The sequence below is a fragment of the Polyergus mexicanus genome, unplaced genomic scaffold (assembly GCF_030449975.1).
Source record: "Polyergus mexicanus isolate NDT 795.1 unplaced genomic scaffold, iyPolMexi1.0 SCAF_1, whole genome shotgun sequence".
Taxonomy (NCBI): domain Eukaryota; kingdom Metazoa; phylum Arthropoda; class Insecta; order Hymenoptera; family Formicidae; genus Polyergus; species Polyergus mexicanus.
In genome coordinates, this window is record NW_027223321.1 from 1,907,863 (window position 1) to 1,926,251 (window position 18,389).

Genomic DNA, 18,389 nt, shown 5'->3' on the forward strand with positions numbered 1-18,389 from the left:
CGTACGCAAGACTCTACTGACAGTTCTTCCCTCTCTCTTCCCCTCTCCCCGATTGTGCTAGTCGGTAGAATATCGAGACTCGCGGACATTACTATTAAAATCGTGACTAGCGATTTCTGTCTCTTCGACGACGGCTAAAATGGGCGCCGTCGTTGTATCGATGATGCTGCTAATTGGAGTGTATTGACGCGGACAGTTTTTACCCGAGGGGCAGACCCGATTCAGGAAGCAACTCCCCGCGGTCGTAAAACCCCGTCTGGTTAAAAAAAAACAAAAAAAAAAAACGAGCCAATTCGATTGAATTACTTCGCGAAATGCTTTTTGCGCGTCCGACACTCGACGAGTTGGCGCGCATGATTCTGGAATTTTTTTCATCAGCGACGATGAGCGCGATTTAATTGAAAGTGACGGCTGGATGCAATCCAGCATTAATCGCGAAGACCAGCTTGGATCGTTCCTCATTCGTCAGCTGTCCATTTATGGCTCGTCCGAGTGATGCGGAATTATATTAATTCCCGCGGAGATGAAGAAACGGAGATTGCAATGGCGACTATATAACGGTCCTCGTACGAGAATCCGATACTGCGACGGTTTTAACTTCAAACTGCACACGCATTAAGAGCAGATAAGGGATTAAGAGCAAACGATTATCGCTTCGCAATGAAACGCGCGCGGGTCTCTATCGGATCTGAAACCTGTTCGAGACATTAGACGTGATCGTTAAAGACGCGACATCCCGTTAATCGTAATGTTCATTACACAAGTATCCAGTACTCGACTACTTCGTTTTAATCCGACAGCAACGGGCAATGTTTCCTACAAAGAGGCTAAACGGAGAGCAACAATGCTCTCTGCACGAGTAGCGCGACTCCGATTTGTTCGGCAAAGTAAAGCGCCTGATCGGGGGCGATACGCGAACCCCCGGTGGACCTCCAACGGCGATGACTGACTGGAGGAGAGTGTAACGGTCTTCGAACCAAGAATCGAAGACGAGCGGTTACCGTTGCGCGGACCACAAACTCGGGACCCAGCAGATATCTCCTCTCTCCATGCCAATGCACTTTGTTAGTAAGAAGCTGGCCAAGTCGTGTGCCGTGTGTTTGCTTTCCATCGCTCGTCGTTATTTTCATTCCTTTGTCTCTCTACGCTTTGGTTACATAGGTAGAATCGTGTAACCGCACACGCGAATGCCTGACAATCTGAATATGGCTCGTGCGGCGCCACGCTCATCACAAGAGAAATATAATAAAGCTTCATTCGTCGGAATATAATAGAGGCACGGCCGGGTCACGTAACAGAATTTCTATTATAAGAGATCGTGCATAACTCGTGATGTATTATATATGCTTGTTAATCAGGTTAACGGGTTAACTCGACCATAAAAGCACGAAAAAAGAAGCACCTCTTCGATTGAGTTAATGAAATAAAAACTTCTCGATATATGTATTAGAGAGAAAAAAATACCAAGATCGATATATAATTCTTAGATTCTAGCTTCTAGCATTGAAAGTGTAAAAAAAAAAAAAAAAATTTATAGATATTTACCAGGAACTGTTTTCTATTACAGTTTCCATAATGATCTTTCAAGTTTATTTCTCTTCTTTTAGCTACATTTTTTTTTTAGAACGTACAAAAGAATCGAGATGTGAAAAATTGGTTCCCAAAATTAATATACCTATTTAAAATTACAGAAACGTGATAAAAAAAAGGGAAAAATAAAAATAAACATTTAGAATGCATATGCGAGCTTCTGATAAATAAATTGACAAATTTAAAATGATATCAGCTCCGTGATAAAGCGAGATTTTTTTTATTACTGAGAAATAAAAAATATCGAACAAACTATGTTCGAGATCTATGTCGATTTTGGCATCTATCTATGTACGAGATGGCAGTATTATTAAAATACAGTGACCGTTTGACGAGCTATAAACTGCAAGCATACATGCACGCACGTGACGCGTTTTGTTCACGGTTACATGGCTCAGCTCCTCTTGCGCGCCGTAGTGTTTCATTATGTATGCCGAATCGCGCAAATTTGTCTGGATTCAACGGCCAATACGCGCGTATAACTCGTTGGTTACGAGATAGGTGTAAACCGAACACCGCCTTTAAGTCGATTCGGTTACTCTCTGCTTTTCTCGAACGTTGGCGGATACCGTTGGACGCGCCACAAATGCCAGGAAAGCGATATTTCTCTCAGACACTGCGCGATGCAACGTGTTATCTCGCGCATGCTGACATCGACACTTACTCAAATCGGTGCGAATTCTAAAACCGTTAAGTAAATTAAAATCTCGATCGTGTGCAAGTTTGTCTCAAAGTTATCACTGCTCTCGACTTGAAAAACTCGAAAATGGAATTTAGCAATTATCTCAGACTTTTTCTTCCATTAATCTACTTTCTTTGTTATCTGACTAAATATCGATCGCACGAATACCGATTAAAATCGCGAATCACGCCGCGAGAGTATTAAATAACGTAAAGTATTCATCTCACAGCCGTCAGATGTCTGACGCGAATCGACATTTTAGATTAAACCTGTTTGGCAAGTTTGGAATTACAAAATGAAATGACGATGAGTCTCGAGACGCGTGACGACAATTCGTGTATGTTTGACGAGACCGAAACGATTTCCTGACTGTACGGGATTTATTAAGATTCCCAAACTTTACCTATTCACGTTTCGCATAAATTTTTGTGCGATATAACGCTGTCAAATTTCCGAATCTTAATTGCATTTTAATGAATTCTGCCTCAACATAAAATTTAATTATGTCACAACTTACTGTTCAACGCACCACGTGTTTGTTTGCTAACGTAAATAAGCCCCGTCGCGAATATCGCAGTCCTCATCTGCATTCGCGATATGTATGCAAAATAAACGTCGTGCTCCATTTGCGAAAGACCAGTTTTGCCCCGGGTAAGAGAAGCGCTTCCGCAAAGTTGCCCGAATACCTTCGGCCAGGATGGCGACTATCGACGGGCTCTGGACCGATATTTGCGGTCGATCCGGGGACCGTGCATTCGCAACGAATGCTCGCGAAATGTCTTTGTCACCGACCAACTCGGCCATAATTTATTTACAGCTGCCCGGCTGTCCTCCATCTTCCGCATTCGTCACTCTCGACGGGAGAGGAATGACGGACATTTCGTCTCGAGGTATCAATAAGAAATTTCTCCGGCGATGTATCGACTAGTCGTCGTCGACGGGGGACGACTAGTTCCGCCGTACAAACGATTACGAGATGGAAAAAAAAGGAAAAAAAAAGATTCTGTGGTCGAGGACCGCTAAGCACAGGCGGGTGAATGTGTCGTTCAACTGGAGAAACACGGTACTCTTCAGAGAGAAAGAGAGAGATTGTCATCTATATAACCGGGTCAAAGGCGTGTAATATAAATAATGCCCGATTCCCGCGTGTGTAATATTACCAGCAAGCGGGTCATTCCACTTTTCCAGTTATCCCTATCATGCCGACTTGTAATTTACCTTATATAACGTGATTCGCGAATCTCTACGGTTGCCGGAATCGATTACCGTGCACGAATGGCGTCGCGAATAATTTCCCAGATATGAAAACTCGCGATGAACAAGTTCGCGCTTATAATTTATTCTCCCTGTCACAGCCATGCGAATTGATTTAATGATATTTCTGCATAAAGCCGGACGTTTTCCCGCATTTATTCCTCGAATAACGTCGTCGCTATATATATGTTTTTTAATCGATTTCATTCGAAATCGTTCGGCCCGAATGACCTATTTAGAACAAAAAAAGAAGACCTTTATTCCCCTAGCGCTGTCGCACGGTCCTGCGTGTTTCACATCTCTCCATCATATATCTCCACCGACGTCGATGACCCCCTTTCGCGTCTCGCTCCTCCGTACCGTTAATCGATCAATTTGCAAAGCGCACGCTTCGATCGAGCCGTGTAGCCGGGCACGTTGCCGGTTTTCCAAGATCGCAGGACCCGATCAGGGAGCGGCGTGTACGGGGCCCCACACTGATTATTACGTGTCCGTCTAATAGCTCCGAGGGAGCTTAAGCTTCGATATTGATGACCTACTAGCACGGTTTATTATCCGCTACAAAGTGAAGCTGCGATTAGTTCTTCCTTCGGCCAAATGACGTTTCCACCGGCCGTATGGCAGTACGCCATATGCATCTTTAGATATGTGCGTATGTGCGTATGTTTCGCAGAGCAGCGATGAAACACCGTAACATACAGGAGATATGGACAATGGATACGGAGGAGTGGGAAAAAAAAAAAAAAAAAAAAAAATCATTTTAGAATAATAAAGAAAAGTCGGCAAAATTGATCCGTACTGTTTTTGATATAAGAAAAAATTTTCAAACTTAAAAAGATTCTCGATATAAAACGATTTCGCGTATAAAGGAGCAAATATCCGAAATTAAATTGATAAAATTTATATCAATTTTTATTTATTTCTGCGTAATCAAGTTCAGCACTTGATCGCGCTTTGATAAAAATATCGATTTTGGCACATTTTTCCCTCTAACATAATTGAATAAATTAGCATCTGTAGTTAAAAAGTTTTTAAGACGGCGATTGTCGCGCAAAAAACCAATATTAGCCGACGCTCTCGTATATCACCACTTCCGTTTTCCAATCTTTAAGCACCGACATTAAGCGCACAGCGAACAACGCGGGGCCAGTCGTGCGTTATTTTTAAACGCGCGAAAGCAATTAGCGTTTAAGCGCAAAAGCGCATCAGCGGAGGAATGCCCGCGAGATAAAACAAAATCATTATGTTCCGACTTAACTCAACGTGATACGCGTATTCGCGCACGATGTACGCGTTGCGTTACGTTGCGTTGCGTTGCGATGCGTGGAAGGGACCGTCAGGAAGTGGCTTTAAAACGTGCCGAGCGTTTAGTAATAAACGTCGATCAGTTTCGTGTCGCTATTTCCCTCATGAGATTCGTTCGCCCTTTACGCATACCGTACGCACTACACCTTAACGCGTGCGAGAGCCTTGACCCGACACCGGCATGTCTTGCCTCGAATAAAGCGTTCACGTGTTTGTCAATTCGCGATCGCGGAATCGCTTCATCAATATTAATGATAATTAATATTGATGAAGGTGCATTTACAAATTTTTTTATAAGTGCATCGATCGTTTTGAAAAAATGCCAGAAACTCGTGACGTATGTTAAATTTTATATTGAATTTGATATTAATTTTATATTAAAAATTATATATTTTTTATATATTGTAATTTAGAACAACACTTTGTCGTATAGTAGATAAAATCTAGTAAATGTAAGATGAAAGTATACGGAAAAATTATATACATAAACGGCGATTATACCGGTATTTGTGCCATTTGACTCCTTGTATTTCGATTATTTTCAAATCGAAGCACATATCGGTATATAACGGGTACCTTTTATACCGGTTTCAATTTCCGATATAATCTGCGGAGTACACTCTTGTTGTAGAAAATCGAAATCTCGTATATTGTATGTCGATAAAGTATAAATTCGTCGCGAATTGAAAATTCACTTATCGGTTCGTATGATATTACACATCCGGAAACGCGCAACCATCCAATCCCCGATACGTTTTATTATTCCCGATACGTTTCGCGTGCCATTGCGCAGAGTTAATTTCAAGCTTCGTTCTGTGCATGTGATACTTCCTGCGCAGCCAGATGGGCGCGAGCACCTGCATAGAAACGAGTAGTCAACCGAGATACAACCTGTTCGAGCACGCCGACGATTCTTTCCACCGGTTATTGGTCCCATTCCTCTATCACATACGTGAAGACGATCCTCTCTCATCTTCATGCGTTTGAAAAATACAAACGCATCGCATTTCGAAATCTCAGAATTTCGCCGTGGAAGAAGCGCTCACCTATAATTTCTCTAATAAGACAGGATGATATCGTCTTCGAGATCTCTAACAAGATTCAAGAAGAAGTAAACGGCCATTTCCTTCCGCCGATATAGTGTCAGTCGTTCTTTTAAGCGAAATCGATGAATCGCCGAGATCACGCTACTCCCGGAGAGCTAAGAGGAAGATAATGCGAATTCGTATACCGCGATCCTACATGCGTCGTGTCTACGTAAGAACGGTGGATGGAGATGGAAGGAGTGCGCGCGCGAGAGTTAAACGGAGTCTTGGTCAGGGCCGTTGGCAGCTCGGGGTCAACGGCCAGGCGGCGCCTGCCTGCGAGATTCTTCATCGGTCGAACGCGAGATAGTGGGGCAGGTCGTGCCTTGGAACGACATCGAGGAAAAGGGGAAACGAGGATGAAGGGCGGAATGAAAAATACACGCACATTCAGACATCGCGTCGCGCGCGAAAAATTTATTCTTACGTCTTAGAAGCGTCTTCAGCGACCTCGTGGAAAATATGTACTTTGCGCGAGGATAAGCGCGTGATTTGTGAGTAAAATTTAAACACGCACGACGGCCACGTAAATCCTCGGATTAATCTCGCATGTGTCTGAAATTAATCGCGGGTAAATGTATTCTCGGACGTAGACCTGAGCAAATGCATCATTAATGATGCACGTCTCTGAACATCTGCGACCTAATGCGATGGTTTCTAAATTATTATTGTCCCCATTTGTCCCATATCTTTTCGAACACTTTACACGTTGCGACATTATTCCGTTCTACTATTTATTATTTTATTCCGTAATACCATTTTATTTTTAAAAGCTAAAATGTAAAAAAAAAAGGTTGCAAGAGACATTCCTAAAAAATTTGTTCATTGCTGTTAATAATTGGTCATGGCTTTAGTCGCAAAAATAATGTTTCCTCTAGCGTGGTCAATATTATAAAGAGCTTCATTAGACGAATGATATATGTGACTCATGATAAAATGCAAAATATACGCGATCGTTATTAAGACGCGAAAAAATATTAACCGCATTCGTTAAAGGCATCTCTCTCTCTCTCTCTCTCTCTCTCTCTCGATTTTGTTTTAGCACAAATGTATGCATACGATAAAGCAAAAAACCGATCTCTCGGTGGACGAAGTTCGGAATGACGACGATGATGATGAAGAGAAGCGAGCTGGTCATGCCGCGGTGACTTTGCACCTGAGAAATGAAATACTCTGTCTAAGGACCCTCCCATTCCTCATTCAAATTGTCTATTGTCGCGATCTCGCGTATGTTAATGGGATTTTGATATCGGGTTCTCTACGCCCGAGGAAGAGTCCGAGAAATCGAACCGAAGGTCGTTCGGCGCAATACGATGCAATTGCCAGCAAATCATTCGGGGTAGTCGGCCAATAAAACCGAGCGCCAACCGGCGATCGTGCGCAAATGGAGTTTTCTACACAGGCATTATACGAGAAAACGTAATAAACCAGAATAAATTGAAGCGTACTAATAAGCGTACACACGGTAGTGAGAAGAAGAAAACGCGAAAGATGATTGCGCTATAAATATCATGAAGGAAGCTGGCGGGATATATCACAAGTGAGGAAGCAGTTATAGTCGATGAATTAAAGTGCGGTAATAAAAACGCGAAAAACTCATATATAATATACGCTACGGTAATGAAGACATTGTTACGTTTCGAAAAAACTTAACGATAAATATTTGAACGGTACATTAATTAACAGATATATTGATAAATATACTGGCGAATTTTATTTTAAAATTGCTTGTTTCTAATTTCGGATATTCCGCGCTGAGTGCTCGAGCATCGCTAAATTTTACGATTGCTAGAGTTTAAATTATATAAAAAAAGCACGCGTTCTCCAAAAAGATACCCATTGGTAGTCCAGTAATTATCAACGTAATAATAATTTTAAATCTGTAATCTACTTAGTATTTGGCGATAACGTGGTGGTAAAACGTGAAAAGGGAATATATTATAGTTTACAATCAAAATTGTTATACGTGATAGGAATCGTTGGAAAATGTATCTAGGAACAATTTTTATTTCCTCGTTGAGGATTAATTAAGATCATGTTGACTATAATATAGCACATATTACATGTAGATAATTAAAACGCATTTTGTAAGCAATTAAAACACATTTTCACAAGTAATTACGATTACTTATCAAAGTCGCCTAATGATAAATGCAAATTTAGAATTATATAATGATTAAGTTCATTGATTTCTATTGATGATAACATTGATTTTATAATATTCTATTTGAATTCTTCCTTCCGCTTTGTATATCTTATACATTATTGCTTCAATTAACTTAAAATATAATGAAATAAAGATGAATGCAAATCTTATAAGGTCTTGTTAACTGCTATTAGCTGAAGCTCAAACAACAGGTAATTTTACGGTTTCTTTCTTTGCACGGAATATATATCCAAACACTGCAAAATTTTACCATATTCTCGTCACGTCGCTTGCACACGTATAAATATATCTGCATAATTCATCGAATTTCCATTCTTCGAGTACAATATACGATATTCCGGATGAACATTTTTATATGTATATAATTTTTTTTTTTTTAAACAATGAAAGTTACCTATCAGCATACTGTGACAAATATTATCCTTGTTCCTTCATATTTTTTTTTTTTCAGGAAGCATATGGGATAATAAAACTAATATTTAAAAAAATACCAACATAATCTGTAAGCTCAGAATTATACAGAAAAATATTTTTTTCATTAAAAAGAAATATTAGACGGCATTCTAAAAAATAATGTACTATTTCTCAGAAGCAAATGATTTGTAAACTTCGTATAAAAATCTCTTCCACAGTACAGAGGCTATCGGAAGAGAGACATTACGCTTTCCTGGCATTGAACTCTCTGAATCGAGTGGATTAATTTTGACGCGGAAGCATAAAATTGACAATGAAATTTTCACAATTGCTTAGTAAATAGTTGCAGAGAAATTTTGTAAATAGATTTAATTCAGTATAATTAATATATATTTATGCACATATTTGTGTAAAAGTTATACCCCTCAATACCTAGTTAGAAAAAATAACAGTTACATTTTTTATTAATCGCAATATATATTGAGTCTTGGAAATTTTTTTCTCTGTGCACTAAATATATTTCCCTTCAGCGTAATTTTAGATTAACATTCTACTAAAAAATACTTATTTCACGAACGAGTACCTAATTTATTTCTTGACTCATAGACTGGGGGTCGACGGACTTGTGACACACGGACGAACGAACAGAGGTAGTACCAGCATGAATATTCGGGACACGTAGGTCGAATATACGAAATTGAATGCTTATCTCAAAAAATGCGCACGTTTCTTATTTTAAAAAGGAACCATTATGGGCGCTATTTTTTATAATTTTCTTATAAATAAATTATAGATAAAATTCGAACAATTGTCAACGTATATTGAATAAGCTATGTAAAAAAAGTCCAGCATACAAATACAGCCGTATCGCCATTTCAAGTCATCGAGCATTCATTTTCTCGCGTTCAACTAAGAATAATCTCTTCGACCTTGAAGGGCTATTCCATTCGCGGCATCGTGCTCTCTCTCTCTCTCTCTCTCTTTCATTCGTTACACGAGCGCAAGGTTAATCCATGAACGCGAGGCGAATCAACTCCGTGAACGAGACCGAGAATCGAGCAGTGCGTACGCACTACTTAAGAGAAATGAGTTTCGTTTTCGCGCCCTCAGCTACAGCCTACGCGCACTCGTGTCTCGCATTTAAAAAAAAATCATACCTCTCACTGTAGGCTCGCGATATGCAACAATAATCTTTTGAAGCGCTACGCTTGTACACGATTGCATTTTGTACGCCTATGCGGGATAGCAACGAAGAAATTTATAATATATGTACATCCTTTTTTTTTTAAATATAAATATATAGAAGGAAAAACATGATGCATCATTGAACGTTAAGGAAGATTTCAACATTGCATTAGTTCGACATGTAGCATGTACCACGGTCAGGTACAAGAGTATTATTCATCTCATTCTTAAGAGACGCGAAGGATCTTTTTCTCTCTTTCTCTCCCGAGGGACGTACTTCTCGTGTGCCTTTATAATATCCGCGTACTATTACCGCGGTTGTTCAACAGCTACGGCCCTGACTTTGAACCGAGCTCTCACCGTGGGAATGGCTGCCGCGAGAAGTGTCGGCGATCGGCGTGAAATTTATACTTTACAAGCGCGATTCTCTCTCGTATCCCTTACTTGTAAATTTATTTGTTCCACCATATCTCAGAGCACTATATGATACAATATCCTCACTGCTACCACGAGATACATCGCTATCCGGTAGCGAGCAATTCGAAACCGATCGACTGGACGAACGTTTCACCTATATTAAGGCACCGCCGAGGAGGACCTTCGCCGTGAACTTTCGCACGTTCTCCATCCGCTATCACTTCTCGACATCTCGCGACCTGACCCGGGATCGTTGAGCGATCCCTCATCCGCAGGCTTCTCACTCAACGAACCCATTTTTCGGTCATTGACACTTTATCACGTCGAGGTACCTCGCCGGCTGTGCCTTCACTCTTCGCACCAGAATTGACAGCACGAAAATTTCACGTACCTTGGCCGGCTATCCACAGACACCGCGATCCTGGATCCCAAGTTCACGCTCCGTTTTCTAATCACTCGATAGTTCTCTAATCACTGGTACTACTGTTTCCTCAAACTTTATCGAACCCGCAAAGTCTCCAGTTGGCAGAGATATCGACGACGCGTCGATAAAAGATCTCTCCGCCAAGATACCGGGCCGATCACACGCGACTTAAAACACTCGAATGTCCGATCGCCTTTAATATAGGAAAGGAAAAAAAAAAGACGCTCCTGTTAACTGGACTGTCGGCACGGCTCTGTCTTCGAGGCAGCGCATCCGCCTGACTTTATAAACCAAGCTGGCCGAGTGGTGGTCGCGGCTGCTTGCCGCTTATAACTGGAGAACGATTGGAGAACGCCGGTTAAAGGCGTCAGCGGATTGGCCCGTAGATCTAGCGGTACCCTGGCTCGATCCTGGGGGATCCGGTTGCCTCCGCGGAGCCGCGATGTTTCAATGCGCCTCTCTTCCTACAGCCCGGCTAGTTACTCGCCGTAATTAGGGAACAGTGACATTTTACCGTTTTTTCCCCTCTCTTTTTGTCGTGTCTCTCACCTCAATCGCGTTATCGGCCGACGATATACATACGCGACCGATGATGATCGCGGCGAAAGAAAAATTTTACCACTACAACGCCGGGCATATGGATTACATATAATGACGGTAGAAATGTGACGTGTATATGCGAGGAAGAGAATCAATTCCAAATCATAATATTTCCATAACTGTTCCTTCGACTCAATTCAATATTTCTTTGAGATAGTAGAAAGAAGATTCACGCTCATGACCGAGACATAGGTTTCCTAAACTAACAAACCGCTATTTCTCGACGAATGACATTTTATCAGAGGTGATATGAATTTTACTTGCTTAACTAACTTGCTTGTCAAAAGCATATATAGTTTATGCATTTGATGATTTTTTTAAAAATATATTAATATATGATTTGTAAACGAGAGTTCTCTTTAAATCTGTAAATATTTTTTCTGTCATTTTCATCGACGATTTATATAATTTAAATCACAAAAATATGACAAAAACAAAACTATATTTTTACAAGTGAATATCGTGTTTTGCATTTAATTAAAGGTAGACTAAAGATCGAATTGTAAAAAAATCTTCGCGTTCCAATGACTATTAGACTATTAGCGCGCGAGGGGAAATTTTCAACAAATTTAACGTGTCGTGGAAACCGCGTGCGATATATGGTATATATTTAACATACACACTTACGCTAATAATATTCATAATTCGTTAACGGCGACGTTTATAACGCGACGAATGGCCATTACACGGACATCGGTCATGCGCGTATATACCATACGCGAAATAATTCGCATTTAAAATAAATCAAACGTAAACGTGCCTCGACGGTTCGCTCTGCCGCGAACGTATAATTTCAGGAGAGCTATAAAACGGCGCAGAGTTCACGGTAGCAATGCGAGTGCCGCCGCACATTTTTCCGAGACGTCGCGAGAGAGGAAGAAACTCGTAACTTCGGCATCCTATGCAGCACCGTAAACGTAATGGCAGTCGCGTTGGATCGTCAGTCGTCGATCTGCGAAGCTGTTATCCACGAACTTGAGGGAGTCGATGGGATTTGCCGTGATGGAATGCCGACCGAAATAAACTATCCTCTCCCTTCGAATCTCGAAGAGAATCGGATTGATTCTCTAGTCAATTTGAAATAAACTTTGCTCGAAATGTAAGCTATGATAGATCCTTCAGCGAAACACTCGACTTCAAGAAAAATAGTCTTGAGATTTATGTCAAAAGCTTTATATAAAGTCATATATAATTCATACATTTTTTTTTTTTTTTTTTTTTTTTTTTACGTAGATGTAAGATACATATTTTATCAATGTCTCAGGTTATAGTTTTTAAGGCAGGACGTTATGTACACTCATGGCGGATGCCATAACTTATTTTTGGAGGGTCGTGTTGTGTCGAGATTCGGACGCATCCTTCGCGTTGCCTCGCTTAAGCCGGAGGGCCGATTAATAGCAGGACGATCTTGAATTTACGAGCCCACGTTGAATAACGTATCTGGTTGACGTAAATTCTTAGGCGTACGATCGTCATATCGGGCGATATTTATATCATTACACGACAGCAAGGACTGCGAACATTATGTCGATGACAAAGGATCGACTTTTACGAATAAAAGAAAGCATCGTGTTACATTCGTTCGAATGGATTCGTTAAAAGCGGTCGATTTTCATGCTCGAAATAACTGTAAAGACTGGTACCAATCGAGAAAGCGCTCTGATACGGTCGTAAAGTTATGCCACTTGCTATTGCTCAATATTGCCATTAAGATTTACCCGAGGAAATTTAATCGAAATTAAAGACTCGTCTGTTTTTCAACGACTGTGCATTTGGCGGACGCGAGAGTGCAGATCAAAGTAAAGATACGACTTTAAGTTTCCGCAATGAAATCCAAAGAGGCGAAAAGAACTTTGTTTTAACGAAAGTAACGGCGCATGCATATGGTATATTAAATAATTTTTATTTATGTTATTATTTATCGGACAAACGATTAAGGACGCGCTCAGAAAAAAGCTAAGAATTTATTATTATATTATAATATATCCCATACACATAGCTATATTATGAGGATGTTGTTAACAGCTGCAGGGAGGAAAGAAACTCTGTGAACAATATTGCAGACACGCTTTACCCCGTTGCCCAGAGTTCTTTTTCCTAAGAAAATCTCGAGGAGCAAATTGAAGATCCTCCTGGCTTTAATGCCAGTCGTTATACACACGCGAGCATCGTTACCGACTCGCACGGGAATTGTCAAAGGAAAACCGAGGGAAACCAACGCGAGTTCATCTACGTTTCCACGGGGGGTCGACCATGTTCACTGGAATATCATTCTAATTGCCTAAGTGGGACAGAAGGCTAACGAAAGATATAGATTTAAAAGAAGATAGCACAATTACTCTCATAATTATATAAAAGAGAACAAATAATACACAACTCACACTTTTATCTCTTACGAGATACAATCTCGTGGATCCGCGGTGCGAAAGCAATAATAAAGCATCCATGGATCCACGTTAAGTTAGTCATTCATAGAAAGAAAGATAAACACGCTAGTGTCTCGTTAAAAAAGCGAATAGCACTTTTATAGCGAACAAATCAGCGAAATGACGAGAAATGTTTAGTCAAGTTGTGATTTAAGACAGAAATTTATGAGTTAATCTCGAACGGCTACTATCGTTGATTACTCAATTTCTGTCCTTCGCGTTGTTATTAAATTTTTTGTTTCTTTCCTCTTTCCTCCAAGCTTCAAAGAATTTCCATCTTCTGCTTTTATTCGATTCTTTTCTCTTTGACTTATTTATAGATATATCTCATATAAAAGCAAACATGCAAAAAATATTGTGTAATTTTATTAGAGACAAGACCTCTTAATGGTTGATCTCTTCTTTAATGAATCTTCGCGGCAACTCAACGCAACATCATATATTCAAGTCTTGAATAAATATAATTAAAGGTATTTGACGAAGCGACGCGTTTCAATAGAGGCTTGATTAGAAAATTAAGTAAAAATAGCGAGATTTAATAAAAATTAGATTAATTAATTCCTATTTTGGAAATGTAAATTGTCGGCACGATTGAAGAATCGGGCGATCTATGACAAGTTACACAGTCGCCAACGTGGGTATCAACCATCAAGAGAACACACGAACAATCAAAATCAGCGACGTTGGTCAGTTTAAATGCCTAACTGTAATGTTTTATGCTCGTTGATCTAGCGCGCGTATCAGTGCACGGTGTCGTGTAAATGGGTGGATCAAGCAAAATTACGTGTCTAACTGTAGAGTTTTATAATTATCTTGCCCCGCTCTAAAATACGCGTATTCATCTTCCGTGTTTCGGCGCGAGAAGAGAGAGAAAGATAAGAGTTGTTATCCCTTTTTATTTAAGTAACGAGAGTTATGTGGGTGATGCTAGGTAATCATTTATCGAAGCCTTTTAATTGTGATAATAAAGGGGATCGTATAAGCGACTTGACTATAAATTTTGACGCGCTTTGGTTACGACGCGAGTATTTACGCAAAGATAGGTCTGTCTTCGGCTATAATTTTCGCGAGGCATATCATAAAATTTCCATGTAGTTTTAACATCTCGTACAGTCAAATAATGCTAAAAAGGGGCAGTAGAATTGCGATGAAACTACTGAATGCAATAAACCATCGCTAACAATTTTCGCGAGCTTAGATCATAAATATCGCAACCATACAAGAAAGATGTATAATAGTTGTTAATGATATAATGACTGCCTAGTTTGTCGTACGCGCACAAACGTACTTAAACTTAAATGGAAAAAGGGGAAAAAAAAAAGTTAAAACAAAGCTCAAATTATGTTTCTATAAAATCTACAAAATTTTGCAATTTCTGAATTTGTAATTTACTATTTAGACGAGTATAGTATACAATAATATAAAAATCGATGTATCATATATTTTGTTTTTAGTTTAAAAATTTAAGATAAAAATTTATATCTAGAAATATTTTATTAATTATTCTTTATTATAGATTGTATCAGAAAATATTTTAATAATATTGTTTCAAATTATTCAGCACATGATTTTTTTTAAAGATAAATAGAAATTCATGATTTAGAAATTGATAAACATATTCATTACGAACTGCGGGAACAATAAAAATAATGATGAAAAAATAAAAATAAAAATAAAATAGATTTAAACGCGTATAGAATAACGTAATTTTATCAAAAAAGATAATATATTACTTATAAATTATGTAATTTGGGTCGGAAAGTCATACAAAAAGAGAAATTTTTACTTCAAGATCTCGATACCAAGCTAATTTAAAAACAATAAATGAATTATTAAAAGAACTTGATCTCTCTGATAAATAAATTAACTAAACGGACCAAGTTTATATCAATATTATTAACAAATAAAACATGTATTAATTAATTTCCTTCCATTTAAAAATCAAGATCCCATAAACAGCATCTAAATTATTTAAGAATTGTGAGTGAAACATTTAATTTCATTCTCCGATACTTGATAAAATATGCAAGATTCTTCAGCCGTCGTAATAAGGTACATTAATAGCTCATTGTGTAAATGCATCCTTATACAGCGACTGCGCATCGGGATAAACAGACGCGTTTACCCGCACGCGATCATTACCCCGCGAAAGTATTACGCGCATTTACTTCGGCGAAAGGGATCAGGCGACGGTGTTACGTCTTTCTCAGCCCGTCGTATCCCGTCGATCGCGCGAAATTATTCTTGCCGATGATCCAGACAGGTTAACCGTGGCGTTTGATGCTTTACGAGCTTCTTCCACGCGGCTTGTGAATACGCGTGGGCGTAGAAGACGCGCCTGGTCAGGTCAGGAAACGGCAGCGTGTGTGGCGGCGGGCTTATTGCCGGGGTTAACTGCGGTGCCCTTCGAGATTTTACGACCGTCCTCCGCCGTGTAACGAGCGTTAGGCGATCGAGTTTTAAATGAATTAACAGAGGAAGAGAGAGGAGAGCTCCGAAAAATTAAATATTACTGCAAGAAATAGATCGTATTTCCTTTACTCGCGTATCCGCCTTAAAACAAAACGCTTGTTTACGCGTTGTTAGCTGCAAATATTATAAGCATCTCCCCCTCCCACCCTCTCGATCGCTGCTGCCAAGTCATTAGACGTTACGGCAAAAACTGTAATACCGGCGAGGCGTCACCTTGAACAGGCGCAGCGTAGCGCGAGTGCAACAGCCGATCCCGCCACGCTCGTTAGGATCGGACATTACTGCCATTGTTGTTGAACCCCGGGTTCACATTTGATTCGCTCGATCGTTCGCCGACGCGAGACGTCGAGGAAGTGAGCGTCAGAAGAAAAGGCGAGACCCCCCTACAGTCACGGTTCCACGATCCGCGAGACGCTTTAATCCTCGAACGCTCACGCATTCAGGAAGGTTTCAGCGAGTCGCGATTATGGATCCTCGAGTTATTATTCTATTCATAACGTCTATTTATCCGCTTCTCATCATCGTCTATTCATTTTACATTCTCACCTCATGTGCAATAACATTTGTGTAATTTAACAATTGAAACTGATGTAAAATTAATGAAGCTTGAGTCGGAGAGATCAATAGGAAAAAATTGCGCCAAACAAAATTTGCCAGTTGTAATAATAATATAAGATTTAGACGATTCAAAGTAATAATGGAGTTGTCGGACGTATAATTAGCAAGTTTCGAAACGATCTTTATGACGTTCATTCTTAGCACTTATTACCAATAAGAAGAGATCAAACTGAATTGAATTTATTAAAGTTCGCCGAGAAAAAAAGATAATCTAATCTAACGAGAAAGCGTGAGTTTCTTAGCTCGATAAAGTATCTATCGAATACCTTCCATCGCGTTCCTTCTCTACGCGCCTTCCTGGGCGTTTAAAATAGAAGAAACGAGTATATGTTCTTATCATTAGGAGTTATAGCTGATTAACAGCAATGCCTTACGATGCAATAAACTCGCTCTGCCCCGGAATCGGTCTAACTAGTACGATTTATCGCGCATCGAATCCGTATTTGAAATTACCAGGGAACATCCCTCGATCATATATCGTTGTCAACAACGCTGTTATTGTTGCCAGGTGGTCGCGGGAAGGGCGGGCAGGGAAACACGATGGCTAATTGAATTTATAACGCTCGCGTCGCGTTTTGATTTGTTGCACCTACGCCGGGGAGGTCTCTCAATTTGTATAAGATACGAAATACGTCTTTAATTAATGCGTTATTTAAACGCGATCTTTATCTCCTTCGCGACACGAACTCTCGCGAAGCTATACGTACGTTGCTGCAACTCGTTGAATAGAACGAAGAGAAGTGTAAGAAATTCCGGAAGCGTGTTTACAACAGACACTTTAGATGGAAATAATAGAGTAATCGACTACACTCTATCGCAATTTGATTAGAACAATCGATTAGCCGTTAAGTTTAATATCAACTTGCCGTCAATTTTCACGCTCGCGTATCTCCGGCGATACACGTTCGAGAAGGACGTTTCGAAGCGATCGCCGCTTTCTTCCGCGAATCAAGGAGGCCGCGAATAATTGCGAGTAGCGCGACGATGGCGCCGCTTCCTATCGCGCCGTGACGGGAATGATATTATACTTTTTTGTCGTTCGATCGAGACGATTCGTTCCACGCCGCGAATCGCTCCATGCCTGTCATTCCAGGCGCCCGGAAGCGAAATACCGTCTCTCTCTCTCTCTCTTTCTTCGTACAAATGGCACGAGCGATCAATCTCTGCGGAGCGCGACTCGCTCCTCTCTCCTCTGTCCTTTTGTTTTTGCGCTTTTATAAAATTGAGACGAGATTATCGACGGCCGAGGCAGATAGCCCGTCAGTTTTCGGAGCACGCCCCACGCCCCAGCCGACTCCACGATTGGATTCGCTCGATGTGTCCCGATACCGTTAGATAACAGGGGACATTACACGAAATCGTAGACACGAAAGAGGTCTCTACAACGGGAATTTCCCGGTGAGAAGTGTATGAATTACAGACGGGAGAAATCTCCGAAAGGACCCCGAGGGTCCGGCTCGTGTTTAATTCGCGATTACGTTCCCGTTTTATTGCGCGTCAGATCTCCGTAATGTTATCATCTCGTTTTAAGAGAATTTCAATATATAATAATTGACGAAGCAAAAATATATTCCATGCTCTTGACTTGTTCGCGAGATGACCCGAGGATAAAAATCTATAAATGTGTAAAGCTGATTTCATGGGAGGGAAGAGAAATTTAATGCGGAATTGATGTGCAGGCAAGGTCATGTACCACCATGTCATACTCGAATATCGCTTTTATAATTCTTCCGCTACAAAAGGCGATGAT

General features: G+C 40.2%; 1 protein-coding gene across 9 annotated transcripts in view; it reads right to left on the reverse strand.

The window, feature by feature from the left end:
• Nucleotides 1-18,389, reverse strand: part of Tyn (trynity) — a 161,750-nt gene that overhangs the window by 26,417 nt on the left and 116,944 nt on the right. The window contains exon 1 of one of the 9 annotated variants that reach the window (XM_070314805.1): nt 10,491-10,764. The exons of the other annotated variants lie outside the window; for them this stretch is intronic. The gene's annotated coding sequence lies outside the window, so the exon portion shown is untranslated. Of the gene's footprint in view, nt 1-10,490; nt 10,765-18,389 lie in introns of those variants that run through there. 9 annotated transcript variants of the gene reach the window in all.